Source organism: Phasianus colchicus, chromosome 1 (assembly GCF_987193195.1).
Source record: "Phasianus colchicus chromosome 1, bPhaCol1.hap1.1, whole genome shotgun sequence".
NCBI lineage: Eukaryota > Metazoa > Chordata > Aves > Galliformes > Phasianidae > Phasianus > Phasianus colchicus.
In genome coordinates, this window is record NC_143436.1 from 193,222,421 (window position 1) to 193,247,475 (window position 25,055).

General features: G+C 40.0%; 1 protein-coding gene across 1 annotated transcript in view; it reads left to right on the forward strand.

Moving 5' to 3' along the window:
• The window catches only part of TENM4 (teneurin transmembrane protein 4), a 750,922-nt gene that overhangs the window by 117,192 nt on the left and 608,675 nt on the right, over positions 1–25,055 (forward strand). The window lies entirely within an intron of this gene.

The following is a 25,055-nucleotide window of genomic DNA, read 5'->3' on the forward strand; positions in this document are numbered from 1 at the left end:
ATAAAAGCGCTGTGTAGTGATAAAGTGCACTAATCTAAATAATGATACTAAATATTCCATCATAACATATTCATTTTGCATATACTGTTCCAGCTCAACGTTGCACAGTTGAAATTGCCTGCACATTAAAGATCTGGTGCACGTGGACAAAGCATAGAGCTCCCTCAGCATTCCAACAATAGGCATATATTCTTCCTTCCCTACAGGCTCTTGGCAACCCAATCCATCACCTTCCAAACTCACAATTTTTCAGTGTAGAGTCTTTATTGCTCATTTATATATATATATGAGTGCTTTTGTTAAAAATCACATTAAGGTTGCTGAGAATGGTTTTTAGACCCAAGGTTCCTCAAATCTGAAGGAATTACCCCTTTCCTGGAGATGCAGTAATTCTCCTAAACTGCACTCTCCACTCCTTATGGAGTGTATTAAGGCAAACAGCTTAGAATCATAGAATGACAGAATGGCTTGCATTGGAAAGGACCTCAAAGATCATTTAGTTGTAGATTATCTACAGGGTTGCCAACCACTAATCAGGCTCTATATCAATCTGTCCAAGGCCCTATGCAACTGGGCCTCAAGCACTTCCAAAGATGGTGGAAAAACTTGGACATAGTGAAATATTAAAGAAATGTGCTTTCCTGATCTTTTTAGTTGATATACCTAAAAGAGAGGCATAATCATATACATGGAATACTCCCTTTCCTACTGCTGCAAATCTAATAGCTATAGATGGTTTTCAGTGTCCGGGCAACTGCAGATGAACCATAAATGTCCACTGGACTTGTGACAAGATGTTGTTTGCTCTAGAGAGTACCTGATCTGGGCAGATGGCACAGCATGTGCTGCTCAGCACTGAAACTGTCAAAGTAAGTTTGTCTATGATATGAGAGATTAAACTCTGATTTGCTACACATGCAGGACATCTGTCAATCATACATGCTTGATAGGTGTGTAAGCCATTCAGAGGAGGACAAAGACAGCTAAAAAACTGAGAACAGGATTTCAAGTGCCAGAGTACTCTGAATATTCATTACTGCAGTTTTGGATTTGGTTTTGTTTTTTAAGAAAATGATGAATTTGAGGAAAATTGAGCAAATAATTGCTGTCTGTGACAGCTGCAATTAATGTGCTAATAAGATAAGGTTTCTGAAGCCCTTCTTTTTCAGTAGTCAAGAAATTTCAGATACTTACTTTGCTACAGCATGATGTCAGTGATCATTACTTAAAAAGAAAGGTTATTTGGAATTTGTGAATATTTTGTAAAACAAAATCTAAGCACCAAAAATTGTCTCATGGTAATGTCTGCTATTAATCTGGAAGGACACTGTGGCAGACATAAGGAAATTCTTGTGGCTAATTCTAACCTGGAGACCAAGAGATATGGGCTTCATTGAATCACAGAATAATTAAGGTGTGAAAAGACTATAAGATTATCTAATTCAACTCCAATTCATCCCTACCAAGCCCACTAAGCCATGTCACTCAGTGCCACAGCCACCATTTCTTGAACGCCTCCAGGGACAGTGATTCCAAAACTTCCTTGGGCAGCTGGTTCCAGTGCATTAACACTCCTTTGGAGAATAACTTGTTCCTAATATCCAACCTGAACCTCTCCTGGCACAACTTAATGCCACTCCTCTTGTCCTATCACTGTTACCTGGGAGCAGAGGCTGAACCCCAGCTTGCTACAACCTCCTTTCTGCTGCCTCTTTTTGTCATCTCTGGATTATGAACACAGTTACAGTGCCCACAGTTGCTAGAAGGCTGAACATTACCCAGCCTCACAGTCTCAGTCTCAGATGCTGCACACCATACACACAAGAAGTTATGGGAAAAGATGTTACTATTAATGCAAATAATAGTATAGTAGCAAACACTACAGCCAGCAGAAAATGTTCTTGGGTTTAGAGTCCCAAAAGGGAAAGAACTTCTCTCTATGGAGAGAGGAAGAACAATTAGCACTCACCATAATTGTCAACCCTGTATCACAAAAGTACTTTGCAAAGGCTGCTAAGTACCATTAACCTCATTTTACAGATGGGTGGGAAACATCATCATGGAGCAGCAAAGTGAGTTGCTCAAGGCCATACAGTAACTCAGCAGAAGTTATGCAAATAGAAACCAGGTCTCCTGGTGCCAAGCCTTATTTTTTGGCCTATGTAGCTTCTATACAGGAAACCTGACCTAATACCAACATCTGTGAAAGCAGCAGTTTCCTTTGCAACAAGCCTAAGCAGTTGGATGGAATCAATGAATGAGCCTGCTTCTCCAGTGCTCACCATTCTTGTGCAATAATTGCTCTGCAGACATTTTTGTGAGCTTGATAAATGTTTTATTTACGTGGAAATGTCTCAACTAACACCCACAGTAAACACAAGGCGGTAGTCAAAATGTTACTACATCTATTATCACAGAGAGTGGGCTGAAAGATATGCCTGCTTCTGATGTGAGCAGGCCTTATTTTATTAGCACTGCAGTACTTCACTGCTTATATGGGAGACGAACCATTCACTTGCACATGATGGTGACCTTGATTTAAGGGTTCCCAACCTCTGAGGCAGCTTGTTTCTCTATTGTATATTCAAAACTATTTTAAAATGACGTATGCAATTATGACTCCAAGGAGGATGCTTATCAGTAGGGATGGGTGCACACTAAGCCAAATGCCAGGGTTTGGCAGTGGCTTGGATGGTGCTATGAGTATCTTGCACATGGCTTCCCTCATGAAAGCTTTGTTCTGCAGGAAACAGTGTGATCGTTACAGCAGTGTGTAGGTAGCTGGGAAGTTGTCTGTAGTCCTGACTCTGCTGCCAAGTCCACATGAGTCATATGCAGCTGGATCCACCCTACCTCAGTTCAGGTATTTCACCAAGCAGCCTGGTTTTGGGTTCAGGGCTCTTCCACTGTTGATGGATCCACAAGATTTTAGTGTCCTATTGGAGCTGTCTGTCTATACCTGACAGACGTAAGCCTTTACAGCCATAGTCTTTTCCTTACAGATTTTGTGCAACTCTAGTCTTCAATCTCCTATTTTTTTGACTGCTGTGTAAAATTACCACAATTCTTTCAATAATGTAAGGATTGCCAGTCTTATGGTTTCATGAACTGAGGCCATTGAGAATTTATTTGGAGAAGATTTCCACTGTGTTTTGCTTATGTAAAATAGGTGTAGTAGCTTTCTATCTAAGTCAATAGAGACCTACAGCACAGAGGAACCAAAGGCTGTTATTGATGTATGTTCAAGCCCCAATTTTATACCCTGCTTCATATTAACAGCATTTCTGTAGGATATCAGTATGCCAAGTAGTACCTTATTAATTATGACTGGTACCACATGTTCTGGGAAAGCAAAGGAAATTTAAGGTGATTAGGATTAAATAGTTTCCTACTTTGGAGAATGCCAGCAAGAAAAAAGCATGGATGCACAGAAAGCTGCTGCCAAAATACAAGTGCATGATGGATGGAAAGTACTACGGAAATGCTAAGTAAAATATTATCATTTGTTATTTCAGCTGCACTGTAATGTGGCCGTTTTTTCTTCTTTGGTCTCGTAACCTTTAGGGAGCTATAGCTGATCTGCTGGCTGTGTGTTTGAGTGGTCTGAATGCATACATGAATACACAGAGGTACAGATTTGCATGAACACAAAGATTATTCAAGTTTAGGACATATTCTCCAAGACCCAAAAAAAAAAAAAATAGAAAGAACTATTTGAGAATAAAGTAATATACAGTGTTTATGATAGCTTGAGGTAGGGATAAGGTGTGGGCATGGCCTAACATGATTTGGAAAAAAAAAAAATCACTGTTAGTGACAAATCATTTACATGACTCATTCAAAGACTGGGTGATTTTTATTTGAGGGTGATATTTTTCCACTGACTAATACTTATCCTTCTCAGTCATTCTTGTTTTAGCGCTACTAGCATGCCTAATAGCTGTCCTGCTATTTCAGAGAAAAGATCTTCCTTTGTAAAATTCAAGTGCTTAAGATTTTAATATTTTAATACTGCCAGATTTGAGTGCTATGATTTACCTGGGTACTGATCCACATGACTGCAGTACTTTCCTTACCAGTTATAAATGCAGGCGGCGAGGATAAACTTAAATATGTCAGGAAAAGAAGAGTGTAAACACAGAAGTTCAAAGGAGAGATAAAAAGAAAACCACTGGGTCAATCTTGTGAACATTTTAAATGGTTGTACACTAATGTATGATGCATAGGGAATAAGCCAGAGGAACTGGGAATCTTAATACATAATTAGAATTATGTCTTAATTGGCTTAGTGGAGGTTTGCTAGGCTGATTCACATGGCTGGAATATTGATGTGAAAAGGTACAGCTTGTTCTGAGAGGATGAAGAAAAAGAGAGAAGATATTGTGGCTTATAGATCAAGGACAAATTTTTGGCTCTGAGAGACAGAATTCAATTTGAGATGGACACTCTGAAACTGTCTCAATGAAAAATACAGAGAAACAAGCAGAGCAGTGGGATACGTTTGTGGAAACCAGCAGAGCAGGCAGGCGAGATGACAGGGATGGCATGAACAGCTACATGGAACACCTAAATCTCTGTGTGCTGGTGTCAGTGGGAGGCACTGACAGCAAATATCATCTGGGGCGGGAGGACAACAGAAATGGCAGACTCTTATGGTGCTTGGGAAGTGGGCTTTAACCTAGAAATTGGGACAGTTGGCTAGAGAAAAAGTTCCTGTAGATTCTGTTCTGAACCATAGACGTGATGGTATATTGGGCATGGTGGTGATGGATTAATGGTTGGACAAGACGATCTTAGTGGTCTTTCCCAACTGTAAGGATTCTGTGAATTGATTAGACAATAAAATAAGAATGAACTAGAAAGAGAGTGAGTATCCTAATTCCTGAGAAGAGGGAAAAAAAGCAAAAATGAAAGCAAAATGCAAAGAAGCTTTAGAAAGGTGACATAAGTAAGTATGACTGATTGGTAGATGAGGTCTCACAGGAAGCAAATATAAGGGGAAAAATCTGAATGAAACAACTTTAGGCTAAGAGTAACATCATATGGTATATTTAGGAAGTTTAATACAAGCTTGTCTGTATTTGATGTCTCCATTCTGAAAATCAAGAAGTGAGAGAGAAAGTGGTAGATCAGATCAATGGGGAATAATATAAGCACGTATGGACAAAAGCAGAAAATATAAAATGCAAAGGATTTACAGCAATATAAAAGCATATTGGGTAGGTGCGTTAGTAATAAGAAGAAGAGGAAGGAAAGAGCATAAAGAAATAACCCAGCAAAACATGTTTATTTTTAACTTGAATCAGTTAATTTGTTCACCATGTGGTCCTGCAAACTGTTGTACTGGCACAAATGAATGGTAATGCAAGGGAAAGGGATACGGCAAAGGGATAGAAGGAGGATGGGCTGAGAACTGCCTAAAGCAGTTTTGCCACTAAAAGAAATGTGACCATAGGACCATCGCTTGATGAACAAAGAGAGAAAATAACTGATGATGTGACTGAAGCATTTAATGTATTTTTACTATTGTCTTCCCTACATAGATTAACTGCTATTGGATGACTAACAAAATTAATATCAGGACTGAAAGAGTAACAACCTTCAGTGAAACAAGAAAGGTATGATAAGATATTGTTTGGATCAGTTAATGTTTCCAAATCAGGAGAAACTGGTGTTGTTCCTCATAGAATATTTAAGAAATTAGAAGAATTCTTTTCTTCAGCCTACAAAGAGGAGGGGAATCAACTCTCTGAAAGGGTGAGTGACAGCAGGACAAGGGGAAATGGTTTTAAGTTGAGGGAAGGGAGATTTAGGTTGGATGTCAGGGGGAAATTCTTTACAGAGAGAATGGTGAGGTGCTGGAACAGCTGCCCAGGGAGGTTGTGGATGCCCCGTCCCTGGAGGTGTTCAAGGCCAGATTGGATGGGGCCATGGGCAGCCTGGTCTAGCATTAGGTGGGATGGTTGGTGGCCCTGCATGTGGCAGGGTGTTGGAGATTCATGATCCTTGAGGTCCCTTCCAACCCTGGCAATTCTGTGATTCTGTGATTTTAGAGGCTATCCTTGATAATTCCATTCCCAGTGTAAACCCTATTCCTTAATATCAGTACAGCTTTGGAAAGGCTTTGAGAAATCAGCTTGTTAATAAAACTAATCTTAGGCAAAACTACATCACAAGTATATCACAAGTTCTAGAATGATTTTAGTGAAAGAGATTCATGTGAATATTTGCAATTCAGATCATTGCATTGAATATTTTCATCAGTGATTGGGAAAATAGAATAGAACACATTTCCTAGTCTAGAGAGTCAAGTCAAGCAAAGAGAGCTTGCAAACGTGTAGATAAAATGATATATGTGGAGAACTAAAACTAATCTTGGTAAATACTCCAAAATAAGAAAGGAAGGTGTGAAGAGTTTACTAGGGAGCGAACAGCTGCACTACAGAGAGCAGATCTGTCTACCTGTGCCTGAAGCATATTTGAAGTGAAACTCACAATAATATACTCCAGGTCAAAAATATCATATTGTGATGTAGAATAAAACACGCATGTCCAGTTCATCAATTACTTCTAACAAATGCCTTAGGAGAAGGACCACGACCAGTTTGACGTACCATGAATTTCTGTAAGCAGTGAAGAGTCCAGTGAAAAGACTGAAGGCAAGCTGAAGAAGTGGAATTTGTTCAGTCAAGAGAAGTGAGGGCTGAGTGGCAGTCTTAAAATTTCCAATATTAAAATATTCACAAAGGACATGAATAGATTCCATAAACATTCACCAAAGATAGTTCAAGAAAAATGAACACAGTTTCAATAAACTTTCTAAAGCTAAAGGTACAGAGACACTGTTTTTTTTCTGAGAAGATAAAGTATGGTTATAAGAAGAGGCTAAGTAGGCATCTGTGATGCTTTAGGCATGTATGATGGCTTAAGCTTGGCTCAAGGGATGCATTAGACAGCATATGAAGACTTCTTCCACTTACAACTCTATATTCTGTGTATAGAAAAAGGTTTCAGCCCAATACATGGAGTTTGAAAGAATTATGTAAGGCTACATATTACATTGTATTTTTCATTTGTTCATCACAAAACCCCAAAAAAAGAAGGTATGCATTACTGGGCACTTACAGAGAAGCAGCATCCTCTTCTTGAACAAGTAAAATGAGATTAAAGTCTGGACCAAAATGCAAACCGCTTAAGTTCTCAGGTACTTCAAGCCAACACTGCTTCTTCCAGGATATAACATTATCTCAGAATAAGTGTTGTTTGGATTTATGTCTAAGGGAAAAAGTTCAGATGATACACCCTGAGTTTGCAGAGCTAGGCAATATGTGGAACGTGTTTTCTGATCTATACTGCTTTGGGGAGGATTTTTGAATAATATTCAAATCACCCTTCATGAGATACTTAGCAACTGTGGTCTTAAATCTCGTAAGAAGGCAGAAAAAGATTATTTTAAAATCTTTCTGGAACAACATGGCATATTCTAATCCTTCACACTAAATCATTTGATCTGTTTTTAAATGATAAAGGATATCTGTCTCTCTACGTAGGAGGACAGTGGTTTTTTTTCTTACAGGGGCAAGGTGGGATGAGAGATTGCACAGGTGAATACCTCTGCATACAACAGCAGAACTGTTTTTAAATCCAGAATTACTTGAACTAAGCAGTAAGGGACTCTGCTGGCAAATGCATTATAGCATGGAGGCCCCTTTGCCAGACAGCACATATGCAGTCGTTCACAGTATGCTAACGGGGAACCATCCACTGTGCTACCAGTCACAAGAGCAACGGTGTGAATTCCACCTTCCACGAGCCAACCTGGCTTGTCACCACCTATACAACTGGCATTGTTGGAAGTGCTCTCTGGATCCATACACAAACCATCTGTCCAGCTTGAAAAAGCAAAGACTTTTTTTTTCCAGAAGAATATTTATGCCTGCAAGAGTAGCCACTGTGAATCTCTCTATGGTCAGTGAAGAAAAATAAGCTGTTGAAAAGCCAAGCGACGCTCACTTAAGAGGAACTATAACTGCAAAGGTCTGAATATTTCCCCAAGTGTATACCTGTCATATCTATGTATATGTGTGAGTGCATGTATGACAGGTGTCATCATGAGAAAAGGAAGAGAAAAAGCAAGAAGACACCTATATTCAATAGAAAACTGGGGCCAGAAAGACTTAGCAACCCTCAAAACAAACCATCCTCAGGAATTCTTGCTCTTAATTTTGCGAGTCTTAATTATGTGAGATTAGGGTAACGCTTTAAATTACAATGCTATTGGCCCTTTTAAAGTTCTGTTTTTGACACAGCTGTTGCAAGAGCAAGGTAACACACTGGTCCTGTGAGACTCCTGCAAGTCCCAGAAGTTGGTGACTGTCTGAAAGACAAAGAAAGACTTCTGGTTGCTTTATTGTTTTCTAAAGTTTTGGCCTATGATTAATTGGTTTAATTTTACTTAGCAGAGTTCAATTTATGCTCTACAGGCACCATTAGTATTTGAATGTCTGCTTCTGTGGTGATGGATGCCATGTAGATTTGGGAAGGAAATGGTTTTCCTGTCCCAAGAAAACTCTTCAGGATTTTGAAAACCGTTCATAATGAAGTCAAACCAGACCCTCATGAGAAGAGGGGGAAAAGAAGCCTGTAGTCTTTACCTATTGTAACCACTTGGTTTTCAGAAAAAACATGCTGAACATCAAAATACTCCTGGAGCTTCTTAAGGCATCTCTCTCACACTTTATCTGATGCCTTAGCTCTTTATGTGAATAAATACATCTTTAGTGGAGCAAGGACTTTATCGTGTGTTGTTCTATCATCCCAGATCAGTTTTTAACCAAGGAAATTAAGGGTCTGTCATTAATATTTCATTATTTATGCAACTACTATTTATGCTTACTGGTCACCAAGCAACCAGGTCTTCTTTGCTTCACAGACACATAGCTGCAATCAGAAATTTATTTTCTGGGAAACAAACAAACAAAAACAAAAACAAAACAAAACAAAACAAAAAACCTGTAGACTGAAATTGGTATGTTTCAGCAAATAAAGAATTTCACACAGAATTGCAGACCAGAAGTCTTGTTCCACAGTCCCGTGTAGATCTACAGTGACCAAGTCTTTTGTTGTCAAAGCACTATAGTGTGGGTCAGGAAGCAGCACAGGTACAAGCAGGGCTCCTGATAGCCAAAACTAGTGGCTCTGAGGCATATGAGGATTGCCGTTCTAGTAGAACCTGAAGCAGATTGGATTCAACCTCAGCCAGCTCTGCTCTGTTAATCTCTTTTTACAGTGGACTAGAGTGCTCCCTTTTTAATTGAGGAAAGTAGTTAAGAGATTATCGTAGCTCATAAATGGCTAGAATCCTCAATGGCAAGGTGGTTGGGCGACAATATGTTTAATTTTATTTTTAGTACATTGTGACACTGTTCCAGTAATAAAATGTAAATTGCAGTAAGGCAGCAATTTCAATGGGATCTTTTAGAGAGGAAAACTGAGGGCTGCCATCACACCATTAGGAAATTCATGTTCTCGCCCCAAACAGCATGATCTGAAATTTGGTGGGCATTATTTATCTCTATCTCATCTATCTATTTATCTCATTATTTATCTTTATATATACTTGCCAGGAGATCCTCAGAGTTTTTATTTTGCACAAGATGATTGACTTAGACAGTACAGCTGACTGCAAAGTTTTGATTACAGAGTCTTTGCATTGCATTAACACCTAGAGACATCAGTTGAGATCAAGACCGTATGTGCATGCAGGGCTATAGTAACAGGCACTGCTTGTCTGTTGAGCTAAAGATTTAATTCTGCCAAAAAATGCAAGAATATGTTTTGATACTTCTTTTCAAGATGAGGAAACACCTAGCCTAAAGTCACATAAAAGTCACAATGATAGGCAGAATCTGAATCCAGGTTCCCTCTATCATTATCTAGGAGATAACTTACAAGATTGATTTGTTGTTGTTGTTGGTTGTTTTTTTTTCCCTGATTCACAGATTAGCAGTGTAGCAGTTTGAAAGAAAAACAGAGATGAAATAACTGTTTGTTTTGCTTTGATTTCCCTTACTTTGCTTAGCTTTGTCTTGTTTTAGTGGGGCCCTCTTTAAAAACTATATCACAATTTCTCTTTTTTTCCCCTCAGTGGGCAAAACTCAGTCTGAAGAATGGAGAATATTCATATTAGAATATTCAGAATATTTGTAGCTTATTAAAATCACATGAGGCGGTTGCAATGATATCTTTTCTCAGGACTTGATAACAATAGAAGCCTAGAAACCACATAGTTTAATTAAAAATAATTAAACTCAAAAGTGTAAACATGTTTGGGCAGTGAGGGGTATGAAGATCTAAGCACTGTTGTTTAAGATACCAACAGCTATTTGAACCACTGAAGGTTCCATGAGGTACTTTGGGTCCTTAGTCATACAGACTCCCATTCCATATTGTGTCTGCAAAAACATACCTGAGTCTGAAGGACAGAATGTTACTTGGTAAACTCCTTTAACCTCTCTTTATGAGGTCTGTGAAGAGGTCACGGAACCAGATCAGCAAATAGAGACTTGGGAAAGAGGATCATATCCAAGGAGTTTAAAGAATTGTAAGATAGACTCATGCAATAAACCCATGGAAACTCAGCTGAGGCTAAAGATTTCAGATGAAGTGGTACAGCTCCAGGCAAAGAGAATCATTGGATTATGGGAAAAAGAACTGAGGATTAACATTTCTGTTGTCGGGTTCATTGAGAGGTAGAATTTCACATTAGGGCTCCCGAAGTTAATTCACTTTTCATCAAAGTTACATGACTTGCATAACCTCATTGTGCCTCCTTTTTCCCATCCATGAAAGGAAATAAGATTCCTCTACAATGCAGAGGCACTGGGAAATAGCATTAATGGCCACTTGATATCCTTGGCTTTAGGATATCCCATGGCAGGAAGCTGTCATCTCCTTTAAAGGGAGGACAGGGACAGCAGATATGGTTTAATCAAGAAGATCTGAATTTGAAAGGAGTTGATTCATAGGCACTCAATAGTAAACCTGGTCCTAGGAGAAGTCAGTGCAAGAGCAGATCCATGGAAAGGATAAAGAAACAGCCAAGGGACCATAGAAGGGTGAGATGAGTCAAGGGCCTACATGATGGGTGTCTGGAATAGAAGAAATAGCTTTCATAAATCTAGTAAGTCTGCAAGTGTCATCTGTGTCACTTATCCCATTCTCCTCATTCAAGTGAGGCTCAGGTGACAGCAGTCACTACCTGTAAAGAGAATGAATCTTTGTACTTTGCAAGGTACCTTGTACTTTTATTTCTAGTTCTACTGCATGATAAAGTCACACCTATACCAAAAAGCCAATTCAGTTCAGTGGCTTTGAAGCTACAGTACAGGACACCCAAAAAAGTATCCATGGTCCTTGCTATGGATTTGGTCCGTGACCCTTTATGCTCCTGTTGAGCTATTTGTGAACTAGTGACAATAATTTTTCTCTTGCTGATGAGGTGATGTCATGATGTAAAATTCAAGAATAGATATCAAGTCTACAGAGCTCCTTAGAGGACATGCATTATGACAACCTGATTTTTATTCTGTGTTCTTAAAGCTTCGTGCAGTTTCCTGTCCATCCATTTGTTTATCAGTCTCTTTACTAACAACTGAAATCATGTTTAATTAATTAATCATGTTGGACAAGGACTAGAAGTCTCCAAGAAAATAGAGCAAGGTACTGAGAAGTTTCATGAACATTAATAAGAGAGCAGGAGGAAAAGACTAAAATTAATACCCTATGAAACTGGGAAAAACCCTCATCTTAGAGAGGCTGCGCTTTGACTTTTTTCTGCTTGTTCTGACATTGAATAATCAGTCTGTAGTGAGTGGTCAGTTCTCACATGTATATTTTGGAACCAGCCACAGCATACAGTGCCTTTTGCCAGCTGGTAATTACTAGACTTTGAAGAGAGCCTGGAGGCATGCAAGGTACCAAGGGGAAATGATTATCTACAGGCTATCTGCAGGCTTTGGCAATAGCAGCTGAGATCATAGGGAAAACAGAAAGGCAGGAAAAAATGGGGACTCTTTGGGGACTCTTGTAGTGAAGGGGGCTGAAGATAGGGAAGAACAGAAACTCAGTTCTGCAGGCTCCGTTAGTTCTCCTACTTGCAGAAATACTTGTTAATTATTATTAGAACATCTGTTTACTATTTTGAAAGGTCAGTTTCAAGAGAGCTTATAAAATGACAGGAAATGAAATAGAAATGCAAAACATTTTTTTTTTTTTTTGTGACACCCAGCATTTATTTCTGAAAACATTCATTAACAAGGAAAGCCTTAGAAAGATATTTCAAAAAAGTATATTTCACTCTGCAATAACATAACAGCCCAAAACATAGGCATAAAACCACCCTTATCTTTGATACTGACATTCAAGAGACAACTTTGAAACCCTGTTATAGAATAAATCTGAAAAACACAATAGCTGCTAGCAGTTTTTCAAGGAATGAAGCCATTGCAGCCATGGGATCAGATACTGCTCCTGCTTTGACAAGGGAAGATTGGGGATGTCAAACATTCTGCATGCTGCAATGCATATCACGTGTTCAAGTGATGTTCAGTCAGTAAGGAAAGGTAATTGCCAGCAGTTTTATAATTCTGTACTCCTCTCTGTACAGTGCCAGAAAAGATCAGCATTGATGTTGGCTTCAAATAATTCTATATGTTCACTACTTTGTGATAAAAGGGTAAGAAGTATTTGACATGAAAGCTGAAAAGCAGAAGAGATAAAGTTAGATGGTGGTGGTGGAATGGTAAGGCTTAATTAAATGATGTTTTTTGTTCAAGAGCATAGGTGGAAGAAGCATTTGTGTGCATGTCTGTGGTCTCATTAAGTTATAAGAGTACGTAACTCTGATTTCTTGAAGTGTGTAATGGTCATATACCTGATCTGACAGGGAGATGCCAGATGAAGATTTGTAACCAAACCTATTGAACTAATGAGAAGGTTGCCCTGAGAGTCAAGTGGGAATGAGTTTGAACAGTCACAGCCACTATGAAAACCTAAGTATCCTGTACTTTGTCCAGATCCATCTCTGTTCCAAGTTGAGAAGCTAGAGAAAGTCCAGATTACTGTTAGTATCTAAACACTTCCATGTAAAGGGAGAGAAAGGGGAGAACAAATAGTATCTGCCCATCCCCTGAGACTCTCTGACAATGAGAGGAAGCTGTCCTCCAAAATATATGTTTCTTGCTTGATTAGCCTAAAGTCATATCATTGGCCACTACCATGCAGTGCATAAACGGGGCAAAAGCCACTCCTAATATTAGGAACAGGGATATGGGCAAAGCACTCTTCCTTCCTTCCTTCCTTCCTTCCTTCCTTCCTTCCTTCCTTCCTTCCTTCCTTCCTTCCTTCCTTCCTTCCTTCCTTCCTTCCTTCCTTCCTTCCTTCCTTCCTTCCTTTCCTTCCTTTCCTTCCTTTCCTTCCTTTCCTTCCTTTCCTTCCTTTCCTTCCTTTCCTTCCTTCCTTCATCCTTTTTTTTCCTTCATTCCTTTATCCCTTCTTTCTTTCTTTCATATGAAGTAAATCAACAGACTTGCTACTTAAGTGAAGTAGTGAAGTAGTGTGTGTAGGTGTAACATCTTCTACAATTTTGAACAGACCAGCAGATTTCTAAATAATGGTAACCTGCTTGTTTCCTGTGCAGCAATCTTTTTCAATAATAAAAATCAAGAAATGAGAGAGAAGTGGCAGAGCAACTATATTTCTGCTAGATATATATGGAGGAAAGGGAACATTTTATTATTCAAATTCATCAGGAATAGGTGGAAAGTTTTCATGTCTTGATTGCTTGGAAACTTTAAGAGATTTGGTTTAATGGAAATAAATTGAACCTATAATTAAGCCTGAAAGAGAAACACTGTGTTTCATTCCAAAAGAAGACTTCTTACTGTCCAGGGAAATGTAGGAAAAAAATGTAAATTAGCTTGAAATATAATCCAAGGAGGTAAACAGGTAAATGAAGTTTATTTTACACTCTATAACTGTTTTGGAATTGGTCAATGAGGTTATCTGAAGTCCTGTGTTCATAATGTACATGTGTGCATATAAATGCGTATTTGTGTGGGCTCATGTAAATACCTATCTAAATACAAATGCATAGGAATCCTCAGGAGTTTATCAGTACTTTTACATTTCATATCATGGCTATTTTTCCCTTGATATATTTTAACTGAATTTCTTAATTTCATGAATCCAAGGCATTCTCAGAAGTATCTGCATATGAATTTGAGCCAAGTCCTAAGGGAGACTTGCATGGCATTTGCACACCCTGTTGACATTTAGAACAAAAGTCAAGCCCTGAAAATATAACAAAATTATGGGTTAGCTCTCTTTTCAGTGCCTGCATAAATTAACAATACTGTCATCCTTGTCATTTAATGCTATGGCTACATCGGCACAGAAATTCATATTAACAGCACTGACCCAACAATCACTGAACCTTAAGAATGGGGAACAGATTTCACATGAGTTGGGTTGACTTTGCTTTAAAAATCTTAGTGGAGCCATGGGAGCGTCTGTTAATTATCGACTTTTTAATCAGGAAAGAGTGCTCATGGATAGAAGGAAAAAATTCTGAACTGCTTTTCTGCGTAGGAACATATATTTAGGTTTTGTTTTATCAGTGACTCAAAGTCGTGGTTGAAGTTCTAGAGCTCTGCTAGACAAATAACCCAGTCTTATAACAATCTTACTTCAATAGAGTAACTAACGCTGATTCTCCTGATTTTAGCGGCCAAAGAAAGCTTGGTTAAGGCCACTTGTCTTCTTGACAATAGTCCCTTCCTTCATGAATTCTCCCACTGAAATCAATGCAAATGGTTTGGCAGGCATTGAAAGCAGTCTAGCTTAGATAGGGAATCTGAGACTTTCAGCATCCTTAGTTTAAAAATATCCTTCTGAAAGAGCTTGGCTCCAGCTCCTTTTGCTGTCCAAATTATATTTATAGTCACACTTGGCATCTACCTGACACTTCCCAGCCATAGATCTCAAGGCAGTTTTACAAATCACTGCACTCCTCAATCTACATAGAAGGTAAGGAGACTTGAGGACACAGTTGCTCAGGAGCTGTTGTCCAGACTCCTGGTCTGAAGAGTTATGCTCTGAACCACAGTGCCCTCGAGACATTAGAAACTATATAGTCTGGAACACAACTAAACAAAGCTATCTTGGTTTAATTTGAACACTACTGTGGTAGGTCTAAAGAAAAGAGGTGTAAATATAAATGCAAACTACTGATCTTATGTTAAAATGTCAGTAAGGACAGTTTAAAATTATAGAGAGAGGGAGAGAGTATTAAAGAGATGGGTGTATTTCATCTTCTGTCAATGCATAAAGCTGTCTGAGTGTAATAATAATTCTCGGCTAGGCCTACCTCTGCATAGATTGCTTACAAATCACTGCAAACCTTTGTACAGAGCAAAGCACGAGGCACAGATAAATAGAAAAAAAAAGCATCAGGAATGGTGCAGTCTTAAATGAGGACACTTCTTGTAACCGAAGGCCCTTACACATCTTGCTGTGTAAAGCCCAAATCCACAAGAATGGGGAAGTCCTACTTGGATCTATAATATTTATTGCATCTGGCAGGTCTGATGAAGCTTCACAAAGTTGATAGTCTAACAGTATAGAGAATATCTATCTTCTGTCTTCTGAAAACACTCTTATCGTGAAAACATAATTCAGTGGTTTTAAATATCGTAACAGAATTCACATTCTTTGTACTAAAGGATTTCAGTGAAGTGTTCAGAAGTGTGTGTTACTTAATTTTACTGAGTGGGGTAAGCTGAGGCTTAGCAGTGCTTATTCTAAGAACTGGAATTTCATTGTGGCATCCTCTTCTAGAACCCTGTAAGTATCATGACTTCAGAGGGAGTTTGAGGATGCAACACGTGTTATATTATCTTGTATTTCACTTCCACAAGTAACACTGTGCTTTCATTTTTCTTCTTCTTTTCTTTTTTTAATTAGCTTTTTCTTTACATTTCACTTAAGGAAGGAGTAGTCTCTTTGGAAACAAAATTAAGGTCATTGTTTCCTCCCTAATCAGCCTCATGGCCTCATTCTTTCTCCAGCAGGATGATGGACTGGCTGTAGCACTGCCAAGGCTCTCATTCCTCAGCCAAATGTGTCACTCTTTTGGAAGCTCCCAGTCCAGTTCTTACATTGCCTCAGGTTTCTCTCTCCATTGCTGTCCCTTGCTCAGGTCCATCCTACTCCAGGCAATCATTAATCAGAGGGAGAAGTATTTTATTTGTTTTGTTCCCTTTACAAGGGAAGTCAGCATTTACCTTTTTATTTTCTTCACATCTGTTACTTTTCTGGTAAAGGGAGAGTAAGATTCTTGGGAAATAGGATGGCAACTATTTCAAATGGTAATTAGAGAGATTTACATGTTAGAAGCATTTACAGTATCATACCATAACTGCAGGGACATTCATTGTCAGGTGAATGCTTAGAGTGCTACATAATCAGGGATATCAGACAAAGAGAAATGCAATTCCAAATAAAGCATCTCTGCTGTGCTCATATGCTCTATCATTTACTTAGCTTCTCTTGCTTCTATGAAAACCAGAAATAGTTTATCCAGAAGGAAGAAAGATCTGTTGTGTCCTATCCACCCAGAAAGCAAAATCCATCTTAAAACATCATTCTACCTGTATCTTTAATTTTCTTTCTTCTCTTTCTCCTCCTTCCTCTCCTTGTTATTCTCCGTCTCTGTTTTTTGGTTGTTTTGTTTTGTTTTGTTTTACTTTTTTCTTTTTTTTTTTTTAATATGAATAAGGAACTGCCTTTGGAAGCTCTCACTGATTTAATGCAAAAGCAGAAGGCTAATAGACACTGTAGACTATCTTCATTTCTATAATGTACTGGCTTCAGTGCAGTTGAACATGGGACAGCAGGATAGTTGAACAGGAAGCCCTGAGGAGAAGGATTTGAGGATGTCATTTGATGAAAGACTCAACATGAGTTAATGTGCAATCTTGCAGATCAGAAAGCCAAGGATATCCTGGGAGAAATGTGACCAGCAGGTCGAGGGAAGTGATTCTGCCCCTCTATTCCGCTCTCGTGAGACCCCACTAGGAGTACTGCGTCCAGGTCTGGGGCCCCCAACACAAGAAACACATGGAGCTATTGGAGCACATCCAGAGGAGGACCACAAAGATGATCAGAGGGCTGGTGCACCTTCCCTTTAAAGACAGGCTAAGAGAGATGGGGTTTTTCAGCCTGAAGAGGAGAAGGCTCTGAGGGACCTTATAGCAGCCCTCCAGAACTGTTAGGGGGCCTACAGAAAAGCTGGAGAGGGACTTTCTATAAGGGCATGTTGCAAAAGAACAAGGGGAAATGGTTTTAAACTGGTAGAGAGTAGATATAGACTAGATATTAGGAAGAAATTTTTTATTATGAGGGTGATGAGACACTGGCTCAGGTTGCCCACAGATACTGTGGATGCCTGCATCTTAGAACCATTCAAGGCCAGGCTGGATGGGGCTGCGAGCAACCTGGTCTAGAGGGAGGTGTCCCTGCCTATAGGAGGAGGGGTTGTAACTAGATGATCTTAAAGATCTCATCCAACCCAAACAGTTTTATGATTTCATGATAAATGTAGGCATTATTTTCAAAGGTGAGCAAATAAACCATATTTTCCATTTAACCATTGTATGATGCCTTGAAAGTCAAGTGTAATATATTCAATTTGTGGAGACAGTGCTTAGACAGATTTTTTCCATACTTTCCCACTTGCAACTGATTCCTTTTCCATGAAAATTCCTGTCTGTGTGGTAGAGTATCATGAGAAATTCTGTCTTGATGTCTATGAACCATACACTATTGTTTCAAATTCCTTTAGATGCCTTCTTCCATCATTTTAACAAGTGCTATCCTACTAATTCAGCCCACTAATCTTTCTATAAATGCTAGTGTGGACATAGCCTAGAATCCCTTGGGCTATCCTCAGAGGAATCTACTTTCATGTGTCCCTCAGGCTGCCATTTCATTTTTTAATACATGATTCTTCTACCTGGCTGAAACACAACACTTTGACTCATATTCAGCTACAACTACATGAGAAAATTTATACAGCATAAAAGGAGCAGATTCAGAGACTGAAGGAGGTTATTCTGAAGATTCAATATTCTCATTAAAAGCTTCTTGATAGCTTGCTTTGAGCCAGCTCTGCTGTAGCCTGAAAGAGTAAATACTCATTAATAGATGGAACATGTTACAGAAATTTCTGAAGCCTATATTCCCCTTCACTTTTATCTGAACAGAATAATCTGAGATGCAAAGCAAATTCCAATGAGAGGGAACTGTCAGAAGATTTGCTTTGGTAATACCCTTCTGACCATAAGTAAGATGTCAAAGCATGTATATGTGACCATGGGTCACAACTGCATGTGTGTCACCAGGGGTCCATTCCACACACTAGATTAAGAGTCCCAGGAATCCTGTCTCCTCTTTATTTCCAGATTTATTTATCATCTTTGTTAACAGAAAGCTTCATCCTTCCTATTTGCAGCAAGCATCTCCAGTAGCTTAGATGAGTGTCATAATTAATTTGTCAGGCAATTGCCACCCATCTCCCCTTAAAATAAACAAGTAAATAAATACTGGAATGTGATGGAATCTCTCCATGTTTCCTCATTCTCCTTTCTTTTCTTTTTAATACAATAGGGACATTTGCTGATGTTTTACTAAGGCCAACCACTAGATCAAGCAGTAGCTCAGGCTGCCCAGGGCACATCCGACGTGGCCTTGAGCACCTCCAGGGATGGGGTACCCACAGCTCCTCTGGTACATAATAATAAATGTCGTGCTTACTTATCCAGCTGTGTATCTTGTTCTGAAACATGCATGTGCCTCCCTACATTGACTCTCTTACTCATAAAGAAATCTATTGTCTTTAGCATATTGATGATAAAATGCTACCAGATTACAATTTCTCTTACAGAAACATCCATGAGAGGGTGATAGCAAAGGATGCTATCAGAAAAAAACACAGAAGAGTGCCAGAAGGCCACCATTTGAAGGCTTCTGGCCAGCCCTGGGTCACCAGGACTTCCCTCCACCTGTACTCTTAAAACCTCTAGAAGCCAGAGGGCTTGCAAAGGCAGTGAACGTGATTGTGTCTCATCCCACCAGGCAAATGGAGCAAATTATGAGTATTTATCAAAGGAGAAATATAATACATATAATATTGGGGAATGTTCTGCATACCTGAGATTAATAAAAAAAAATAATCAATTTCTATCTGAGCTATACCTTTCTACATCGTATACCTGTCCTCTGTTATAACACTGATGTTTACAGTCTATAAGAAAGGGATTAGATGGGGAAAGCTATCAATTATGCAGTTCCACAGGTGGCATTTTAAAGCTGTAAAATGAAGCAGGAGAGGACCAAGGAAGATAATTTGTAATCAGATTGTTCTTCACCCATTTATTGCACCCCCCACATCTTCTTGACCTATGATCTTGCCCAGAACAATCCTGATTTGTGCATGGATATATGAACAACAGCACATTAAAAAAAAAAAAACAAAAACAAGGCGCACTCTGACTGGTTTTACAGTCATTTTTGATGGCAAGGGATATGCATGTGGCTGTGCAGATCTGTGAGCAATCAGATGGTTCACTCTACTTTTAAGAAGTGTTACATGCCCAGGCTGTGGTATTCTGTCTCCTTTCAAAACGTGTCAGCTTAAACAGTTCCTGCAGCACACATTTCCCTGTGCTTTCAGGGCTGCTGTTTTTCATCCCACAATCAGCAATGAGATTTTTATATAAATGAGAGACACTGAAATGATTTGAAGCCGCTTCGTTATCGATGCTGAGATGGATCATGGGGACTGGAACACTTTTGGCATCAGTAGAAATATTCCTGGATGGAGGCAGGTAACAGTCTGGGCTGCCTCCAGCAGAGGGAAGTGGTACACACACACTTCCCAGCATGTTCTGTCAAGCAAGAAAGTGCATTAGGTCTGTATTTACAGAGCTGAAATATCCACTGCCAACACTGCCAATGCCTGATTTAAGCCACTCTGGTGACTTGGTCTCATCCTCCACATCCCCAGGACCAATAAAAGAGTGTCTCCACATATACCCCTTGCAGTAAAACTGATGTAGACGCTGGACTTTAAGACTCAGAGTAAATAAAGTGAAAAAATGAGTGGACTCAGGGCTTGGTTTTAAGTGTAATGTCTTAATATCATACCCAGAGGTTACTTTAAGCTTGAGTGCTTTGTCTCTGCAACTCATGGGTGGGGGATTACAGAGGGAGCCCACCAAGCCCATCAAGAGGGGAATGGCTTTAAACTAAAAGAAGGGAAATTAATGTTAGATGTTAAGAGAAAATTCTTTACTCAGAAGGTGCTGAGGGCCTAGCACTACTGCCCTGAGAGCTATTCTCTGGAGGTGCCCAAGGCCAGGCCCTGGGCAACCCGAGCTGGTGGGGATAATCTGCCCATGGCAGGGGGTTGGAGCACAGTGAATTTTGAGGGTCCTTTTCAACCAAAGCCATTCTATGATTCTGTGATAAGCTCATGCAGGTGGTCCCCAGAGATGCACCCAAGTGACATGTGCAGATGCACACTCATAGCCCTGCACACCAATGCACAACAGAAGGTTGCCCAGGTATATTAGTGTTTTTTTTCACTTCTTTTTCCAGTCAGTCTTGCATCTTTCTGTTACAGGGTCCACTTCGTGTATGCACACACATGCATGCACCCCCCTCCTACACGAAACAAACAGAAATTCACTCACATCTCACATGGAAGAAATCCTTTGAGCACTTCTCCTTGACATCTCTACACTTTTCAAATACATTTGACTCTTCCCTTTGCTTCTCTGCCTTTAGAAAGAATAGAAGCCTGCTGGAGATTACTTTATAGGGAAGATAATGTCCTTAACCCAGACTTCCTTGAACTGCCATAATGCTGTTTGCAAAGCAAGTGGGTAACTTTGTCTCTCCCTCACCCCATCTGGAGCTGCAGGGAGGCAAGTTTTGCCTCAAGCTTTCAACCTTTTGATGCATGGATTTTCCACTCTGAGCTACAGTAGGTGGGTAACAAGAAGATCCTATTAAAGCAAAATCAAGTCGCAAAAGGATTGTCAGCTCAGCAAATCAGAAACATACAGTACCTCTCTTTCCTTTACTGCGTTCCTTTCAGTTCGCTATGAGTCAGAAAGAAGGGAAATAAAAGGTGTGGAAAGGGGGGAAAAGAGTAGCAAGGAACAATGCCAGCACTGGTGACGCCTTGGTTTCACAAGTAGGAAATTAATCCTTGCTGCTAAAGACGCAGCCTCTTTTAATGAAGAGGCTGCTGCAATAGCATCGCAACAACGAGCAACCCACATGTTCTATTACAACAGGTTGAGCCACTGCACCCTCCCCTGTGCCACGGTGAGAAAAAAAAATAAATCAAATGTCTATACCTGAGGCTCCTTCATTTCCGACATGGAGATCTGCTTTAATGCAGGCTTTTCACGGTGCCTTTCTTTCTGAAGAACGAGCTGGTGATGGCTTATTTACCTACTTACCTGTCCTTGAGCTATGTGGCTTTTATTTGAATAAATTAAACTGCCTGTTTCAAGTGATGCTTTCAGCCTCTTGAGTCTGGATCTAATTCTCCAAAGAATTCTGCTTAAAACCTGTTTTTTAAGTTTCTGAGCAAGTATCAACAGTCTGCAGGATGCAATTTTCTGAAAGGACCTTGGTGCCTATGGGTAAGAAATATCCTATCGGGCTACTTCCCTGAGTTTTTTAGTTTTCTTACATATCTCAGATAGACCAAATGAGGGCATGCTTAAACAGGGAACTTCTCTTGTTTTATTAAGTTACTCTGCTTGTTTTCTGTGTGTGTCCATGGGATCAGATTTCCAGCTGCTGTGAGACGCTTAACTGCTATCATCAGAGATGTCTATTTTTAATGTAATTGTAGTAGTTTCAGTATAGCTCAGTGGATGCACACTTTTGCTTTTCTTTCTGGGACTAATTCTGCCTTCGAGTGGGGGGGGGAGGGGAGATGGGGGGGAAATGCTTGGCTGTGTGAGTTGACCCATCTCCAAGGCAAGGAAATCCATGGTTCTTTGGGAAAGCTGGCTGTTGTTGTAGATGTGGGGTGAATTTTTTCCCTTTGGGTGCCCAGGAGAAGAAATCAAAAAAGCAGTGTGAAATAGAAAAACGTTCCCCAAGAATATGCATAAGAAGATGCCTTCTCTTTTTAATACGCTGTAGAAAGTTTTAATGATGCTGACCCAGGCCACATTACAATATAACATGCATTATATCAGGCATGCTGTTGTAGCAAACTGTTTTTTCTCTGTAGTTTAGCACTATTTGTTTGTTTGTTTTCCTCCATGCTCTACTTTATCACTGGATTCAAACATATTGTGTTTTCACTTATGCACATGCATTTCTAGCAGGAGAAAGGAAAGCATAAGGTTCATAGATAGCAAAAATAACAGAGGTCTCTTCACTGCTGTAGCTGTGACACAGACATCAGAATGACAGCACAATAAAAGCCAGCGGAGCACTCAGCAAGTTCAGACCATGCTTTGCAAATGATGCCCCATCCCCAGAGATGCTCATGGACAGGCTGGATGGGCCGTGGGCAGCATGATATGGTAGGGGGCAACCAGCCCATGGAGGGGGATTGGAACTGAATGGGCTTTGAGGTCCCTTCCAACGTAAGCCATTCTGTGAGTCTATGATTCCATTTATGACTGTGAGTAGACAGAGCTCATTGCACACCATGCTGCGCTCTTCAGCAAGGACAAAATGCCTCACGAGCTTCTTGCTCCAGCTCAAAAAAAAAAAAAATTAGGATAACATCTTCTACAGGCAAGAGGATGATTCTAGATCTAGTCTGATGCACCTCGAAACAGAGTTTGGACTGAAATGGGTAGTTATTATTAATATTATCATCGCTGCTGTTATCTCTATGCAAACAAAATACTACAGACCATGACAAAACTGCTGCTTTTATCTCTCTATGTAATGCCCCAAATCCTGTAATCTAATTGTTACACATCCTTGCTCAAAAGAAAGGCTCAAATATTAGCTTAAGGTTGTAATAGCAATTAGCGCTGCAGAAGCTTAAGCTATCTGCATTGATCACAGGGTTTGCTTACCACATATTTTATCGCTAGGTTGACTTGGGCACCTTATCTTCTGAAATCCTGAATTCAGCTGACTTTTTGGGTCAGTCTTGTTCTTCCTGTTTTGTGCCACAAAAGTGTATTAAACACTGAAGGGAATATCAGGTGTAAGAAAAGTGTTCTGGGAGCAGAGATGGTACTAAATAATGCTAAAATGTCTTTGAAAGATGAACAGAGGTGAGATCTGCTTAACTGATGGTGGGACCAAGCCAAAAGTAGATTTTTCACTCTCTATGGCTGGACCACAGGCAGTAATATACTGCTGAGCACAGTGCCTGAGCACGGAGGTGAGTAGAGCAGCTCTGCTTGCACTATTTTACCACCACACATGAAAATGTCATCACCACATGTTTCTCAGGGCTGTGGAGATCATAGAATCATAGAATGGCCTGGGTTGAAAAGAACCTCAAAGATCATCTAGCTTCAACCCCCCCTGCTGTGGGAAGGGTTACCAACATGGATGTCGGATGCTCTGACTGGGACACTGTACCGAATTTATTTGCACGTCCATACAAATATTCCAATTGTCTTCTGGTTCTTCTTTTTATTGGTTGTGCAAAGGGGATAACAAGGTTCCTCTTGCAGTCCGTTTTCTGGTTGTGTCCTACCTTCATGCTCTTCCCTTAACTATTCTCTTCCGGTAATCATCAAAATCGATCATGGTTAGATGATTATGGGGAAAAGAGTGGTTGTTTGGGGGCTCTAAAGATAAAATCATAGAATTACAGAATTGTAGAATGGCTTGAGTTGGAAGGGACCTTGAAGATTATCTTATTTCAGCCCCTGCTGTGAGCTGAGATGCCAGCCATTCAAGGCACTAGAAGATTTTCACAGGAGAAGCAAAGCCCACTCTTATCCCTGAGCACAGAAGGAACAAACATATCTTCCTGACATCAATTTAAACCAGAAATGATGTTTCTCACAAAAAAAGACTGCACCCATCATCCTTTCTTTTGCTCCATCTGCATCAAAAACATCACATGCTCTTCAACAAGTTTGTGGATGCCCCATCCCTGGAGGTGTTCAAGGCCAGACTGGATGGGGCCCTGGGCAGCCTGGTCTAGTATTGAATGTGGAGGTTGGTGGCCCTGTCTGTGGCAGGGGGTTGGAAATTCATGATCCTTGAGGTCCCTTCCAACTCATGCCATTCTGTGATTCTGTGACCACAGCCCTCAGCATGTCTCCATGTCTTTTTTTTTTGCCTAACTTAGTATACACACCTTCCCTCCCCAAAAGTCTCCTCTCCTGCTATGCTGGCTGGCCGGATGCACTGTGCAGAGGTCCAAGAAGCTGTTAGCAGGTAGCTGAGCTGGCCAGTTTGCTCATGTTGACTGGCCAGCTGGCAGCCCAACCTGAGCAATTAGCTAACGAGCTTATACCACTGCCTTTCACTCAAGTGAGCTGTGCTTTGTCAATTCTCTTCTCCCACACCACTGATTTTCATAAAATGTGAGATATTTTTATCTTTTAAGCTTTCACCCCTCTAGAGAATGAGGTGAAATTAGCCACCAGGTTCAGAATATACTGCTGGGTGCAGGATTGACAGATGGGGAGCCAGATGGACAGACAGCACTCCTATAAAAGCTTTATTTTCTTAGGAAAAGAGGCCATTGGGTCTAAGTGCTAATAGTATGGGGTTATAGGATAGGGGGATTATGCCCTTAAAAACTGATGTTGTGCATCAGGCACTTACGCAGAGCGACACAGTGGTAGAGTAAATGCCTCACTTGTTCTGAAGGCGTGAGATTGTCTTGCTCTGCCTCTGGTATATGGAGTGTAGACTAGGGTAGGTTCTCATTTGAAAGGGAAAGGAAAAGGAAGGCAAATTTCTCGTTAGCTCCATTA